This window comes from Schistocerca americana, chromosome X, assembly GCF_021461395.2.
Source record: "Schistocerca americana isolate TAMUIC-IGC-003095 chromosome X, iqSchAmer2.1, whole genome shotgun sequence".
NCBI lineage: Eukaryota > Metazoa > Arthropoda > Insecta > Orthoptera > Acrididae > Schistocerca > Schistocerca americana.
The window spans coordinates 508,798,119-508,815,646 of record NC_060130.1 but is presented as its reverse complement, the minus strand read 5'-3'; the positions used below and the strand labels follow the sequence as shown (position 1 = coordinate 508,815,646).

General features: G+C 46.9%; 1 pseudogene; it reads left to right on the top strand.

Annotated features, from left to right (window-relative positions):
* Positions 1 to 15,044: 15,044 nt before the first annotated feature.
* On the top strand, positions 15,045 to 15,162 carry LOC124557583 (annotated as a pseudogene).
* The last annotated feature ends 2,366 nt before the right edge of the window (positions 15,163 to 17,528 follow it).

The window sequence follows — 17,528 nt, the reverse complement described above, 5'->3', positions numbered from 1 at the left end:
CGGTTCCAAACTGAAGCGCCTAGAACCGCACGGCCATTTCTGCACACAAAGCTCTCCGCTATGAGTGGGGTGGACGCACGAACACTGGGGTGCTCTAAATTGTGCAATACGTTGAAGACATCTCGACGGAGCGTGGTTGGGATGAGGGGGCATAACATGCCCGTACTGTCGTCGCACCAGATCTCACCAGAAATGCCAGGGAAGGTGGTGCGAACGAAGTGTGGTGAAGAAATAGAGTCTGAAATCAGGTTTTGTGTTACCTCGTCAACAGGTTGGAGGTTAGGCAGTTCAGAGAGGTCTAAGAGCGAATGGACGGCGTTGGCTCGTGAAAGGAAATCAGCAACTATATTGTTAGCACCCTTTATGTGTCTGACATTGGTGGTGAACTGAGATATGAAGTCCATGTATCTGAAGCGGCGAGGAGGTGGGTCAGGTGGCGGGTTTGTAATGGCCGCAGCCAGGGGTTTGCGGTCCATTAAAACATAGAAAGGGCATCCCTCAATGTCGGTCTTAAAATGCTTAATCGCTTCATAGACCACAAGCAACTCCATGTCAAACGCAGAATATTTCCATTGTGCATTGGTGAGCTTGCGCGAGAAGAACTGCAGAGGCGAAGTTTTGCCGTCGATTGTCTGGCTAAGGACAGCGCCGATGGAAGTATCACTCATGTCTGTGGTGATGAAAAGCTACGCATTGGGATAAGGATGCGCGATGGTGCAGGCCTCGGCAAGAAGATTTTTGAGGGCAGCGAAAGAGTCAGTTACAGCAGGGGTCCATGGAACAGGCCGAGATCCAGAGGTGCTGGTGCCTCCCAAGGCATGCGTCAGTGGAGCCTGAATCTCCGCAGCCCGAGGTAGATGTGGGCGATAATAATTAACCATCCCCAGAAAGCGCTGGAGCTCTTTGAATGACGAAGGTCTGGGTAGGTTTAGTATTGTTTGTACTTTCTCAGGGGGCGGTGAAATGCCGTCGGCAGGGACCCGAAAGCCAAGAAAAGTGACACCAGGTTGATGTAGCTGCAATTTGTCCTGGTTGGTCTCGATGCCTGCTGCTGCGAGAGTGTTCATAACAGTTTGCACATGTCGAATGTTGTGTTCGATGAAGGAGCTGAACATAAGAATGTCATCAAGATAAGCAAAGCAGAATTTTAGGTTGAATAGCACTTCGTTAATGAAGCGTTGCCAGGTCTGGGTTGCGTTTTTCAGACTTAAGGGCATGAATCGAAACTGAAATAACCCGATTGGGGTGGTGATTGCTGTCTTCTCGATGTCTTCAGGTGCCATGGGGATCTGGTGGTAGGCCCATTTGCAATCAATGACAGAGAACGTGGTCACACCTGCGAGGGAACTGGTAAAGTCAGCAATGTTGGGTATGGGGTAGGTGTCCATAATTGTTTGTGTGTTTAGTCGACGGTAGTCTCCACACATGCGCCAGGACCCGGCTTTCTTGGGTGTCATATGTATGGCACTGGCAGAGGGTTCAATGATGCCAGAGCTTAGTAGTTCAGAAATTTGATTTTTAAGGTCGGAGAGAGTCAACGTGGTTTACTGGAGATCGGGGGACCTGGCATCAGTAGAAGCTTGTGAACCGTGCCGCTGGTGATGACGGAAATGTTGCCAGCGGCACGGGAGTCGGTTTGTTTACAATGTGTAGTCGGTGGGGCAGGCGAGGCGTGGTTGTGGTGTTCGGAGCCACTCGGCGGATCCGACGGGAGCCGAGGCGGTGAAATGTACCACGAGTCAGCGCGACAAGATGGCCGCCGGCCCGAAGCAGTGGCACCACGGTAGGGTGAGCTCGGTAGAGCTCGTGAGCCGTTAGTGAGTCCATTGTCCGAGGGCGCGGCCTGTGGCAGCACAGTCGCACAGGAGCCGAAGTTGCATAGTTTGAGGTGCTGTCCGTGAGGGGCGGGGTAGGAGCTGTCAGTTCCGGAGCACGTGACGCTCGTCACGCATGCTCACTTGTGTCGAGCCAAGTGTCAAACGTTGCTGTGTTAGGAGGGTGTGGCGCTGTGTAGCTGTCAGTACACGTTATTGCAGTCTTGATAGCACAGTTGCAAGGGGTAGCGGAGGCTCGATTGCTGGGATTGCATCGGAGAGCTGGAGCTGTGTTTCATGGAGCCGGAGGGAGAGCTTGAAGTTTTCCTTGTGTAGGCGAGCGACGTGTTCAAGCTCGACAAGGCACTTGTGCCTGATTTCTTGTAACGTCGTCGACAGAGATGAGTGTGTACGGATGAGATGAGCCCGGACCGATGTGTCATGGGGGGGGGGGGAGGGGTGGGGGGAGGGTTGCTCGACGGAGCACAGGGGAAGTGAGTCTTGGACGGATGATGAAACACAGTGTTTCACACTAGGTCCAGTGAAAGTTTGTGGTGTCGCAAGAAGTCAATGTCTAGTACAGGTTCGTCAATTTTGCCCACTAAAAAAGTCCACTCGAGTTTGCAGTTTTCAGAGACAGAGAGACGATGTAGGAAGTTGAACCCGAGCATTGTAGTTTAGTTGAATTCACGGCTTGCAATGAAGTATGATGAGGGCGGATGTTCGACGACGCTAAGGACTTAGGCAGCAGCGAAACATTGGCGCCTGTGTCCACTAGGAAAAGGTATCCCAACGAAATGTCTTTAACGTAAAGTCGTCGGCAATTATCCGGTCGTTCCCGGACAGAATGGAGAAGGGGGGGATGCCTGTCATGTTGTGTGCAGGAGGCGGCAGCTCGACCTATCTGCGATTGGCGTTTGGGAAGTTGCAGGGTGGTCTGCAGTTCCATGCCGCCTCACCAAACCGTGTGTGGAAGTAACAGTGTGGTTGCATTTCCTGTGGAAGGTTCGTTGCCAGTGGCAGTGGCCGAGGTTTGGTGGCTGCAGCAGGTTCGGTTGGAGGAGGGGGCATGACCATGGGCAGAGCCGGTGACGTCCCAGCTGCTTGTTTACTGCTTCCCAGAGCGAGCGAAAGGGTCAGCACAGTACGGCCCCGGCTGCGTCCGGACGCAGGGCGATGAGCCTGAACCTGAGACTTGTGAGGTAGGCAGTGGCTGGCGAAATAGAGCAGTGATGCATCGTGTAGCTTGTCAGCAATTGTCATTCTTTGCTCGACAGGTTCAGGAGACCTTCAAGCCAGAGCAAAGCGGATGTGAGGAGATGGCAAGGAGAGCTGCGTCAGAAAGTAGATCGTCACTGACCAGGGCACGTAACCATCTCCAGAGCTGGGAAGGTTTGTCGTTGTCTAGTTGCTGGACATGGAGCACTTGATAGTTTGCTCCTCAGTTAAGTGTGGAAGCCGACGTAGAACTATCCTTTTGTCTAGAATTTACTGGGTAGGTGAGTCCGGGGCGTCGACCAGGTCAGCAATCAAGTCCTCCTGGTCGTGCTGGTGGGTGATGAGGCACAGAAACCTGGTTGACTCGTCGAGTTTGTAATGGTCGAACACTTCGTCCACAATTTTGAACCAGGTTGTTGCTCTGTCGAGATTAAACGGCGGCAGCGTTGGTAAGCGTTGTAGAATGTTCAGAAGAACAGGATGAGTTGAGTTCGTCGGGGCGCTGCCTGAATCGAGCTGTTGTTGCTGTAGTATTCGAGGAGAGTGTGTCTCCAGGGGATGTGGCAATGACGGCTGTTCAGGTGGCAATGTGAAGGTGACATGTTGTGGTTGAGCGTGATCCGTAGCAACGCAGAAGGTCGACGCGAGTGAGACACCATAATGTGATGATTGCGATTGCAGAAGCTCAACACGTTGCGGGTGTGTTCGGATTGACGCGTTGCAGAAGACCAACGTGGATGAGGCACCGAGATGTGCCGAGAACAGTAGCGGAAGCTCGACTGGAGCAGGTTCGGGGGCGACAGGTGAGAAAAAGTTCAGAGTATGAGAACGTGTGTTAGTCCGTGGAAAGCTCGACGTGTGATCAGAGCCAGGGCCACCTGTATTGCAGGGAGGCTGCGGAGGTGCGGGCTGTCCAGAAGCACAGTGTGGGAAATGATGTCTAACGTGGGACGGAATGTGTGAATGTTCACTGTTCATAGTCACTCCAAAAAATGGTTCAAATGGCTCTGAGCACTATGGGACTCAACGGCTGAGGTCATTAGTCCCCTAGAACTTAGAACTAGTTAAACCTAACTAGCCTAAGGACATCACAAACATCCATGCCCGAGGCAGGATTCGAACCTGCGATCGTAGCGATCTTGCGGTTCCAGACTGCAGCGCCTTTAACCGCACGGCCACTTCGACCGGCTAGTCACTCCACTCAAAATGGTGTGCAGATAAGGTGAATGTCGTGGCACACAACACTGAGACGTAGCAGTGGGATGGAGGTGGAGGTGAGGCACAGATAACAGGTTATTGTTCCTGTTGCAGGCCGAGGTATAGAATTAGGAAGGCATGTGCCAAAGCTGAACTGAGACAGGTGGGGGCGTGGTCTGATGCTGAGGAGGTAGACCTGTGAACGAAGCAGTTCCGGCCACGTGGCAGGTATCTGCATGGTACTGCACGGATTGCAGCATGGCAAATCGTTGTCCTGGTGGTAGTAGGTTGTCCAACGAAGCATTTGCAGAAATCGGCACTGGTCCTGCACTGCATGGAGATCCGTAAGAGGTAACTGCACAGGGAGGGCACATGGGGTGGGAACAAAGGCGTTTGATAGCCGGAGTCATGCGCACTCCTAACCTCACTTATTGTTGCAGGCTCGAAAACGTCTGGCGGAATCATCGAGTGAGAGGCATCATGTTGCACTCCTGGCGGGTGTACATCGCCTGCGACATGATGCATGTCAATCACAAAATCCGACGTTAGGCACTGAGACGAAGTCATTGTTCGAATACAGTGTCGATGTAATACACGCGAAAATAACCAATGCAGAGGTCGCGGACACAGTAAAACTGCGAAAACGAAAGACGTTACAACTCGGGGTCACCAGGGTTACCTTGTTGGTTGCACCAATAATCACACCCATTTACAAATAGTTCATTTATTAACCTTAACACATACAAGGATCACAAAAAACTGAACGGAATATGGCGAAATAGCCAAAGATAATGCCTAGAGTCCAAAGATGAATACATGTCGATGTTGGTGTCGATTTCATCGGCGCCACAATATAAATCCTCACCTGCTATTGTTTTGCAAATCCAAATTTCCCACAGTATCTCCAGTTTTGCTGCATGTCTCTTCGTGTTTTTAGCTAGTTCCATCGTTATATGCTTCAGTGACTAAAAATAAAGTCCAACAACTGCATTACTTAACAACTCAATATGTTGAGAGTTAACTTTGAAGAAGCCTTCCAACAATCATTACAACAGCACTACGTTGCATACAACACAGCTGTGTATCCTTTCATGTGCACACAGCTATGAAACTAAATCTGCAGTTTATAACGTTCACCGGCACAACACTACACCTGCAGCTAGAGTACATAATCACAGTATTAAATAAATCCTATACATTTATATTCTGTGGGAAAATACGATATTCTAACCACAATCATTTGAACCAATCAACTTACACTATTGGCCATTAAAATTGCTACACCAAGAAGAAATGCAGATGATAAGAGGGTATTCATTAGACAAATATATTATACTAGAACTGACATGTGATTACATTTTCACGCAATTTGGGTGCATAGATCCTGAGAAATCAGTACCCAGAACAACCACCTCTGGCCGTAATAATGGCCTTGAGACGCCTGGGCATTGAGTCAAACAGAGCTTGGATGGCATGTACAGGTACAGCTTCCCATGCAGCTTCAACACAATACCACAGTTCATCAAGAGTGGTGACTGGCGTATTGTGACAAGCCAGTTGTTCAGCCACCATTGAGCAGACGTTTTCAATTGGTGAGAGACCTGGAGAATGTGAAGGCCAGGGCAGCAGTCGAACATTTTCTGTATCCAGAAGTGCCCATAGAGGACCTGCAACATGCGGTCGTGCATTATCCTGCTGAAATGTAGGGTTTCGCAGGGATCGAATGAAGGGTAGAGCCATGGGTCGTAACACATCTGAAATGTAACGTCGACTGTTCAGAGTGCCGTCAATGCGAACAAGAGGTGTCAAGATGTGTAACCAATGTAACCGATGGCACCCCATACCATCACGCCAGGTGATACGCCAGTATGGCGCTGACGAATACGCGCTTCCAATGTGCATTCACCGCGATGTCGAAAAACACGGATGCGACCATCATGATGCTGTAAACAGACCCTGGATTCATCTGAAAAAATGACGTCTTGCCATTCGTGCACCCAGGTTGAGTACACCATCGCAGCTGCTCCTCTCTGTGATGCAGCGTCAAGGGTAACCGCAGCCATGGTCTCCTAGCTGATAGTCCACACTGCTGCAAACGTCGTCGAACTGTTCGTTCAGATGGTTGTTGTTTGCAAACATCCCCATCTGTTGACTCAGGGATCGAGATGTGGCTGCACGATCCGTTACAGCGATGTGGATAAGATGCCTGTCATCTCGACTGCTAGTGATGTGAGGCCGTTGGGATCCAGCATGGCATTCCATATTACCGTCATGAACCCACCAATTCCATATTCTCCTAACAGTCATTGGATCTCGACCAACGCGAGGAGCAATGTCGCGATATGAAAAACCGCAATCGCACAAGCTACAATCCGACCTTTATCAAAATCGGAAACGTGATGGTACGCATTTCTCCTCTTTACACGAGGCATCACAACAACGTTTCGCCAGGCAACGCCGTGTCAGCTGCTGTTTGTGTATGAGAAATCGGTTGGACACTTTCCTCATGTCAGCACGTTGTAGGTGTCGCCATTGGCACCAACCTTGTGTGAATGCTCTGGATAGCTAATCCTTTGCGTATCACAACATCTTCGTCCTGTCGGTTAATAAATTTCGCGCCTGTAGCACGTTAACTTCGTGGTGTAGCAATTTTAATGGCCATAGTGTATTTGCCTCCCTGAATATGAATGTATATTACGTTTCCTATTTTCTCTCCAACAAATGAGCTTACGATTGTTAAAAAAAATGGTTCAAATGGCTCTGAGCACTATGGGACTTAACATCTATGGTCATCAGTCCCCTAGAACTTAGAACTACTTAAACCTAACTAACCTAAGGACAGCACACAACACCCAGTCATCACGAGGCGGAGAAAATCCCTGACCCCACCGGGAATCGAACCCGGGAACCCGCGCGTGGGAAGCGAGAACGCTACCGCACGACCACGAGCTGCGGACTACGATTGTTCATCTCTTGAAAATCAGACTAGCACAAAGCCTGTGGCTGAGTTACTATGACAATTAACCTCTTCAGGGATTCTGGCACATATGTAGCCATTAACCGTATGCTGAATATATTGAAGAAAATGCATTCCTTAATGGACAGTGGACGGCCGGTGATGCCGAGCGGCTCTAGGCGCTCTAGTTTTGGCACCTCGTAACCGCCACTGTCGCAGGTTCGAATCCTGCCTCGGGCATGGATGTGTGTGATGTCCTTAGGTTAGTTAGGTCAAGTAGGTCTAAGTTCTAAGGGACTGATGACCTTAGATGTTAAGTCCCATAGTGCTCAGAGCCATTTGAGCCCAATGGGCATTGGTTACATTTGTGGCCATTGTGTTCCCATAAGATGGCTACCCTGTCCCTAGTTCATTATCTTTAACTGTTATGAAGAGAGATGTTTTTATATCTGTGGATAGTCAGCGGCTGCCTGTTGTTTAGTACATGCATTTGAAATCATAATTTACGTTTTTTTTTTTGCAGGACAATTTTTCGTCTACAATTTTTTATTGTGTGCTTTGAACATTTATTATTATGATGTTACTGTTGAAACAGTGATATCTGGAAACTATTTTGTGTAAATCGACTGTTTACAAATGTACACATTTGTGGACACAGTGCATAGGTAACATAACCTGAAATACCATGTCACCACCAGAGTCTCAATTATAAAATACCGTTTTTGTCATTTTGTTACTTTCATTTATTTTACAGTTTCTCTTCCAACATTATTAAAAATGAATCGAAGGAAAACATTAAGCCCAGAGGAAATTTTACTCATTTTAGATTCTGTTGATGATGCCAATTGTTCTGATTTGGACGTAATTACATGTGATAAAGACAGTGATATTATTGATGACGATTCTGATGATGATAGTGTTGTTGGTGATAACACTGTTGCTAGTGGTGATTCAGCTGTTGATAGGGCAATTCACTCAATAACAGTCCAGACCAATAGTGCAACTGCAAGTACAAGTTTCGAATTCTCCAACATCTTCACGTAATATGTGGTATACAAACAAGGACATTGACTTCGTTGGTGACATTCCTGCATTCTGTGGCGTTTACAAAAGCAGTAGTGATCTTTTAGTAGAGAAGACGCCATATTTTTACTACTACAACATGTACACTCCTAAAGCACTGGACTTGATAGTCAGAGAGACAACACGGAATGCTTTTTCAAATGGCGAATGCAATTTCTCTGTCTCAGTAAGTGCAGTTAATTGCTTCTTAGCGATTAATTTGATCATGACATATATAAAGTACCCAAAACGGACGTATGAACTGGTCAGGTAACCCAGTTTTGAGAATGGATCTTATTGCTGACATTATGTCACTTAAGAGATTTGAGAAAATACACTACTGGCCATTGAAATTGCTACACCAAGAAGAAATGCAGATGATAAACAGGTATTCATTGGACAAATATATTATACTAGAACTGACATTTGATTACATTTTCACGCAATTTGGGTGCATAGATCCTGAGAAATCAGTACCCAGAACAACCACCTCTGGCCGTAATAACGGCCTTGAGGCGCCTGGGCATTGAATCAAACAGAGCTAGGATGGCGTGTACAGGTACAGCTGCCCATGCAGCTTCAACACAATACCACAGTTCATCAAGAGTGGTGACTGGTGTATTGTTACGAGCCAGTTGCTCAGCCACCATTGAATAGACGTTTTCAATTGGTGAGAGATCTGGAGAATGTGCTGGCCACGGCAGCAGTCGAACATTTTCTGTATCCAGAAATACCCATAGAGGACGTGCAACATGTGTTCGTGCATTATCCTGCTGAAATGTAGGGTTTGGCAGGGATCGAATGAAGGGTAGAGCCACGGGTCGTAACACATCTGAAACGTAACGTCGACTGTTCAGAGTGCCGTCAATGCGAACAAGAGGTGACCAAGATGTGTAACCAATGGCACCCCATACCATCACACCGGGTGATACCCCAGTATGGCGATGACGAATACACACTTCCAATGTGCGTTCACCGTGATGTCGCCAAACACGGATGCGACCATCACGATGCTGTAAACAAAACCTGGATTCATCCGAAAAAATGATGTTTTGCCATTCGTGCACCCAGGTTTGTCGTTGAGTACACCATCACAGGCGCTCCTGTCTATGATGCAGTGTCAAGGGTAACCGCAGCCATGGTCTCCGAGCTGATAGTCCATGCTGCTGCAAACGTTGTCAAACTGTTCGAGCAGATGGTTGTTGTCTTGCAAACGTCCCCATCTGTTGACTCAGGGATCGAGATGTGGCTGCACGATCCGTTACAGCGATGTGGATAAGGTGCCTGTCATCTCCATTGCTAGTGATACAATGCCGTTGGGATGCAGCACGGCGTTCCGTATTGCCCTCCTGAACCCACCGATTCCAAATTCTGCTAATAGTCATTGGATCTCGACCAACGCGAGCAGCAATGTCGTGATACGATAAAACGCAATCGAGACAAGCTACAATCCGACCTTTACCAAAGTCGGAAACGTGATGGTACGCATTTCTCCGCTTTACACGAGGCATCACAACAACGTTTCGCCAGGCAACGCCGTGTCAGCTGCTGTTTGTGTATGAGAAATCGGTTGGAAACTTTCCTCATGTCAGCACGTTGTAGGTGTCGCCACTGGCGCCAACCTTGTGTGAATGCTCTGGAAAGCTAATCCTTTGTATATCACAGCATCTTCGTCCTGTCAGTTAAATTTCGGGTCCGTAGCACTTCATCTTCGTCTTGTAGCAGTTTTACTGGCCAGTAGTCTAAAAACGTATTTACGTTTTGTGGACAAAGACGAAATCCCGGCCGCCCGCGTTGGTCTAGCGGTTCAGGCGCTCAGTCCAGAACCGCGCGACTGCTACGGTCGCAGGTTCGAATCCTGCCTTGGCCATGGATGTGTGTGATGTCCTTAGGTTAGTTAGGTTTAAGTAGTTCTAAGTTCTAGGGGACTGATGACCACAGATGTTAAGTCCCATAGTGCTCAGAGTCATTTGAACCATTTTTGAACGAAATCCCGGGAAATAACTCTGCCATGTTTGTGGAGGTGAAACCCATATTGGACACAATGAAAGAGACATTTTCGGGGAATGTAACTCCTACTGAATATCAGTCTATAAGTGAAATGATTATCCTCTTCAAGGGTAGAAGCAGGGCAAAACAGTATATAAAGTCTAAGCCCTAAAAATGGGGATTGAAATCATGGGTACGCTCTAGCTCAGATTGATGCGCAACATTTTTTGAGATGTACCAAGAGAAAAGGTGGGAGCGGAATTACACACTGAGCTTCAGTCCTATTGGGGACACTGTCGTAAGATTGTGCCAGGGGCTAGAAGGAAAAAATCACAAGATCATTCTTGACCATTTATTCGCAGCAATCCCATTGCTTTCATATCTCAAGCAAAAGAAAATTCATGTATTGGGAACCATAAGGTCGAACAGACTGTAGGGTGCAGAGAGTAAATTGACCAACAGCAAAGCTCTAATGGAATCATGTCGAGGTTCAATGTCTATTGCTACTTCTAATGACAATATTACAGTTTTGTGATGGGTGGAGAGAAACATTGTCCACATGATATCTACCTTTTCTGGAGGGACACCAACTGATACTGTGATGGGACGTGAAGAACCATGCTCGCATAGATATCGAGAGGCCAGATGCTGTTGCATGCTACAACAAATTCATGGGCTGAGTAGACATGACTGACCAGATGGTTGCACACTACCCTCACACAATGAAGAGCAAGAAGTTTTATTTGAGAATATTTTTCCACTTTTATAATGTTGCACTAGTAAATGCATGGATTCTTTACAAAAGAGGCACTGAGAGAAATATTTCTTTGGTGGAATACAAGGCCTCAGTTGCTACAACAATTACATAGCTTGGAAGCCTGCAAAGGAAGTGTGGCAGACCATCTAACACCACTGACCATACTCACTGGAAGAAAAGGCAACGCACTGGGTGTACTGCATATATAAGACTGGATGGAATAGCCTATTACCCTGAAAAAAAAAAAAAGGAATGTGAGAATCCTCCTCGGTACAGAAATAAAAACTGCAAAAGAAGAACAAGATACATCTGCAAAAGTGCAAGGTTCTTGTTTGCCCACAATGTACGGAGTTCTTCCACAATACATGATGTGAACAATTCCTTCTTACTTGAATTTCGCTATTATTTATCACATTTTTTAGTTTCTTTATGTTTTCACCATGTTTGCTCTATGTAACCTGCTATGCACCATGTACACAAATGTGGCCATTTCCTGTTTTCATTGTTGTACAGTAAATTGAAGCATTTGTTGAAGAAATATATTTGCAATGACTTCCTTACATCTCAAATATAGTGTTAAAAATAACTGTCAAAATTGAAATTATTAAAAAAATTCATCGCTGAAAAGGATTTATGCAGCATCTACCACGTCAACAAAAACAATAACATAAAACAAACACAGATATTTCTGCCTCATCTAAAATATCGTCTTCAAAGTCAATATTCACAACGCCTTCAACTACGTCAATTCCCATGTTTCGCTGTCACTGAAGTCTCGTCTCGGCTGTGCAACCACCAGAGCCACCTATTGAGAGAATCCTCACTGAACTGGCAAGACTCTACGCCAAGCTGGCAGCTGACAGCCCAAGGAGCGTACGGCGCATTGACGAGCGGCAGCCACGCAAATTCGAATGGTGTTGGTTCCATAGACACTTCAGGCGAAATGCTAGATGATGTTGCAAACTGTGTGGGTTCCCAGATATCAACAACGGATGTGTATAGACGTGCATATCCGTTGTATAACCAGTAAGATTGTAGTTGTAATGACAATGCCACAGCTTCTGCTAAATGTGAATCTTCACGATTATTTGTGTTTGAAAAGATATCTAGTATGGAATTTTGGTCAACACAGGTTTGGATATAAGTGGTGTTTTACGGGGTGTGAAGGACATGCCTCAGAGTCATATGAAATTAAATCTGCAAAATGTTTTCTCACCTTCATGATGATTGTTAATGGCCTGCATGTTTGGCCCCATATTGGGGGCCGATTTTCTTAAATTTTTCCATTACCTATGGACCTCTATAATCATCTTCTTGTGCAATCTCCGGCTTTAGGCATGCTGTCTCCTACGCTGGACGCAAGAAGCCATTCTGCCAGATCAGAAGGCATGAAGATTAATGCGTCTTCCATGTCTCCCTCATCGCGACAGCTTCTGCCCATTCCATACACACCTCACTGCGAAATGCACATGGGTGCTTCACACAAGAAGATTGTGTTACGTCTTCTGCATAATATGGAGGCCGCTTTTCACTTCAACAGCAGCGCGATTCACTACAGCAGGAGGTTGCTCATCTCAATGAACTTTTCCGCTTCGATAAAACAACGTGACACATTCAGCCTGGGACCCTAGAAATCCACGATTGGCTTCTCGATACAATTCATGTGAACTCTGATCAGGTCCACACCGCTTATTTTGATGCTGAAATGTGTTCAAATGTCTGTGAATTCTTAAGGGACCAAACTACTGAGGTCATCGGTCCCTAAACTTACACACTACTTAAATTAACTTATGCTAAGAACAACACACACACACACACCCATGCCCGAGGGAGGACTCGAACCTCCGGCGGCAGGGGTCGTGCAACACGTTACATGGAACCTCTAACCGCGCGGCCACTCCGCGCGGCATTGTGATGCTGACGAGTACGTGTTTTACGTGAAATTCATGGATCTTTCACGCTGAAAGATTACTGTCGCGACATGGTTCTCACATCCTGTTCAGACATCGTGATAATTCCCCTAGTATAGTGTCACTCGCAGATGCTGAAATCGAATACACCAATGTTCGAGTGTTCAGCCTCCCGCCGGAAGTTGATGACAGTTTTCTAAAGGGCATATTGACTCCTTATGGTAACGTGAAAAACATCCGTCGTTAACGCTGGTCTACTCAATGCAGATTACAGTGTTACAGTGGAATTCTTTCCTTGGAAGTGCATCTCAAACGTAATATATAATCACATTTACAAGTGTGTGGTTACCGCATCAGTATCATGTATACTGGTCAAGAGGGAACCTGTTCCCTATGTAATGAAAGTGGACACGTTCGTTCTAATTGTCCGCGGAGTGTTTTTGTATTAAAGCCGTCATTAGTGCAGCTTCACAAATTGACGGTTGCTGATCTTGTTCCTTCTCCTCCCACCGTCGGACCTACTTCTGCTTCGGATTATAATGTATAAACAGTCAGTTCTGATAATCGTGTCAATGAATTTCCGCCTTTACCTCCGCGACAGGTTCTGAATCCTATTGGCCCCAGGATAGAACTTATAACGGCGACAAACAAGCGACATCGCACTCAGGAAGGTGATGGTGAGGATTTGGTTGTACCTTCTGCGCCAACCTCCTCCGCATCGATTGTGTCCCCTGCTACTCTCGATGCTACTATACCTCCCCTCCGTGGTATGATGCGTGGCGAAGAAGTTATCTCCAGCATCCCTCCTGGTCGCGAAGTGGCTCCTTCTGAGCTGCCTGTGTGTGAAGAGGGAGCGGAGCCCCCCGTTCGTCTTTGTGTCCTCCGTTACAGCCTAAGACGATGCAGTGTCCTCCTGTTCCTTCGTCTTCCTATATTTGCCGCCTACAGCAGCTCCCGAGGAGAAGAAAATTAGCGACCAAGTATCACCTGTTGTATTGGTAATTCCACAGAATGCTTCCGCCTTAGTGACTGGCATTGCATTACATGACCCTAGGTCTGGGGAGGGGGGGGAGGAAGCTGTGCCTATGACCCCTCCCAAGCCTCTGTCTGCAGAGGCCGCCATCTCACATAGCCGGCAGAAACAGCGTATACAACTTGACCGTGCGGTGGCTTGTAAGAAATCTAAGAAAATAGGTTGCGATGACGTGGGTTATGGTCCCCCGATGTGTGATTCCACTGTGGATTCCACAGTGGACCTTGACTCTCAGCTGTCTACATAATTCTACTCCGATATTCCGTACATCTCTGTCCAGCTGTGATCAATTACCCAAGCCTACATGTTCCTTTCCTTAAACGTTAATCGTGTGGAATAAGAATTGTGATTGGCTTCGCTGCGTCCGTTCATTTATGATTCATGTGCGGACACAGTTTTCTTACAGGAGGTGCTATTTAGTAATTTCTCCTTATCTGGTTTTCGTATGATCTTTAATGTAGCACCCGAATATTCTACGGGGACCACCTTATTCTTTCGCGAAAGCATTCCTATTGCTGAAGTGGAAATGGTGGATTCTGGCAGGGGCATAGGGTGTCAACTTTTTAATCTTACTTTGGTTCGTTTATATGCCCCTACTGGCACTGGTCACGTGGTGGATCGTTTGCGTTTTTATGAAGAGGATATTGTTTATTTGTTGCGTAAGAGTCCTCCGGGTATTCTGTTGAGTGATGACTTTAACTGTGTATTGCGTCCTGTGGATCAATCTCCAAACCTTAATTTCTGTCCCGAATTACATGAATTGGGCCGCTCCTTACGCCTAAAAGACGTCTGGATATGTAAATACCCGACATTAGTTAAATTTACCCACTTTACTGAGACTTCTACTAGCAGGTTAGATAGATTTTACTTATCGGACTTCCTGAGCGATAGTATTCTTAACGTTGAAGTTATCCCAGCTTCCTTTAAGGATCACTGTGCTGTGGCCATAACTTTCAATCTTGAATGGCAACCAGTCAAATTGTTTCGCCCTCCGTGGATGCTAAACGTCGCTCATCTAGCTGACCCTTCTCTCGATGACGTGATGCAAGTCGTGTGGGAGCATACTCTACGGTCCACTGGGAAATACTCCTCCACCCTTGACTGATGGGGCAACGGCCTTGCCACAGTGGATACACCGGTTCTCGTCAGATCACCGAAGTTAAGCGCTGTCGGGCGTGAACGGCACTAGGATGGGTTACCGTCTGGGCCGCCATGCGCTGTTGCCATTTTTCGGGGTGCACTCAGCCTCGCCTCGTGATGCCCATTGAGGAGCTACTCGACCGAATAGTAGCGGCTCCGGTCAAGGAAAACCATTATAACGACCGGGAGAGCGGTGTGCTGACCACACGCCCCTACTATCTGCATCCTCAGCTGAGGATGACACGGCGGTCGGACGGTCCCATTGGGCCACTTGTGGCCTGAAGACGGACTGCTTGACGGGTGGATATAGCTAGCGAAACCGAGGCTCACGCAGTCTTTGATATGTTTCTGTGCTGCCAAAGCGCGAGACTTTCGGAGAACTTATGAATATTACTATTCCATCCTGCGTGAACTTTATGCTGCTTCGGATCAAGCCCTCTGCGAATTGCAGATGTTAGGCCGGTAAGGCAAAATTGTTAACCGTGAAGAGAATGGAAATGGAAGGTTTGAAAATCCGATCGAAGTCGCGATCATTGGTGATGGAAGAACTGACTTCCTTATATCATTTGCTTCGGTATCAGATCCGTCGCCGACGCACTTGTATTCATTCTCCCACGACAAAAGATGGATGTATCGTAATGGCGCAAGCTGATATAGTGCGTATCTTACACCAGTACTATGTAGAAATCTACGATATCGAGGAGTCCAGTAAAACCTTTTACGACCCACTTGTCAGCATCTTGTATACGACAATTACATCTGAACATAATGAAACGCTCTTAGCTGCCTTTCAGCCTGAGGAAGTTTACAAAATTATTGTGGGATCGCCTTATCAAAAGTCCCCGGGTCTAGATGGACTCCCAAAGGAATTTTACGTGCGCCTTTGGCCGTTGATGGGTGCTACCTTTACCTCCCTTCTGAATGAGGTGTTACAGGGTAGAGTAGTGCCGCCCTAGTTCAAAGTGGGAAAAATTGTTGTAATCCCGATACACACTGGACCGGCTGCCCCTGATCACTTTCGCCCACTAACTTTGTTAAACTTTGATTATGAGACTGTGGCGAGGGCAGTTAATAGTAGGACGTCGGCTTTGATGGATACGATTGTTACAAAACATCAAAGCTGCGTACCTGGTCGTACCATTCTTACCCCTATATTAAAGTTTCGTGATATGGTTTCGGTTGCTGCTGTAACGTCCGTCCCTTGTGCTCTTGCTTTTTTAGACTTCAGTAAGGCATTTGATCGTGTTAATCACGACTTTCTGATTCCGATTCTGGAGGCAGTTGGTTTCACTATTGACACGCGGCGAGTGCTCTCAAATCTGTTTACGGGTATTTCGGCTTCAGTGGTTGTTAATGGCCAACTAACGCCCCTAATAAGTTCCGTAGGGGAGTGTCTCAAGGAAGCCCGCTGACGGTGACTGTGTTTTTCCTGGAGCCCCTGCTCCGCATGCTAGCATCCCAGCTGACAGGTTGGACGCTTTCCGGCGGGACTATAGCTGTTCGTGCATATGCGGATGACGTGATTGTTCTACTTCGCAATTCTGCTGAGATACCTCGACTGAAGGCTGTCATCAATAGTTTTTGTCGGAGTTCAGGTGCAAACCTTAAGCTTCTTCCTTTGCGAGGTTTTGATGACGCGGTTGTTCCATGGGCTACTGCGCTGGATCTGTATACGTCTCTCGGTATCATCATTGATCGTTGTCCACTCAAAATGGTGGCGCTCAACTGGAAGTCTGCTACGAAAAAAATTCAGGGAGCTGTATTAGAGCATGAAAGGCGTTCTCTTACTCTGCTCCAGAAAGTCCGAATACTTGATACATATGTCTTATGCAAAGCTTATTACGCGGCCTAAGTTTATCCGCTTCCCGCGACGATAGCGAAGAAACTACAATTTTCTGGTCGTTTCTTATGAAAAAGACATATATTTCGCTTACGGTATGAGGTGATCACGAAGCCTCGCTCCTTTGGGGGGCTGGACCTGACTGATATATACAGGAAGTCGCAGATGCTATATGTACGTCGTACTATTTTGACGATGACTCAAGAAACTCACACATTCACGTCTCATTTATTTTTCTTTGTCTGTCCCGCTAGTCTTGAACCCCCTATTGATATTGGTCGCATAAATTATAAGTTAAAACACATTCGTGACTTCTATCTTGCGATGAGCTATTTATGGGCTGAAATCATATGGAGACCATTAAATTCCTACAGACTCGTGGGGAAGCAGTCCATTGCCTGAACCTCGTTGAAAGAGACTCGCCGCAAACAACCTGAACGAAAGTTTGGTTTAATATCAGTCTTCCGATTTTGCCGATGTGAGTAGCGTCCTCGTGGTACAAGGTCGTAAATAACTTGATTCCAACGAACGAGCGACTTTTCCGTATTGGGCTTAGTGAGACGGATTTATGTAGTCGTTGCACGTCTCCCGATACGATACGACATCGTTTTA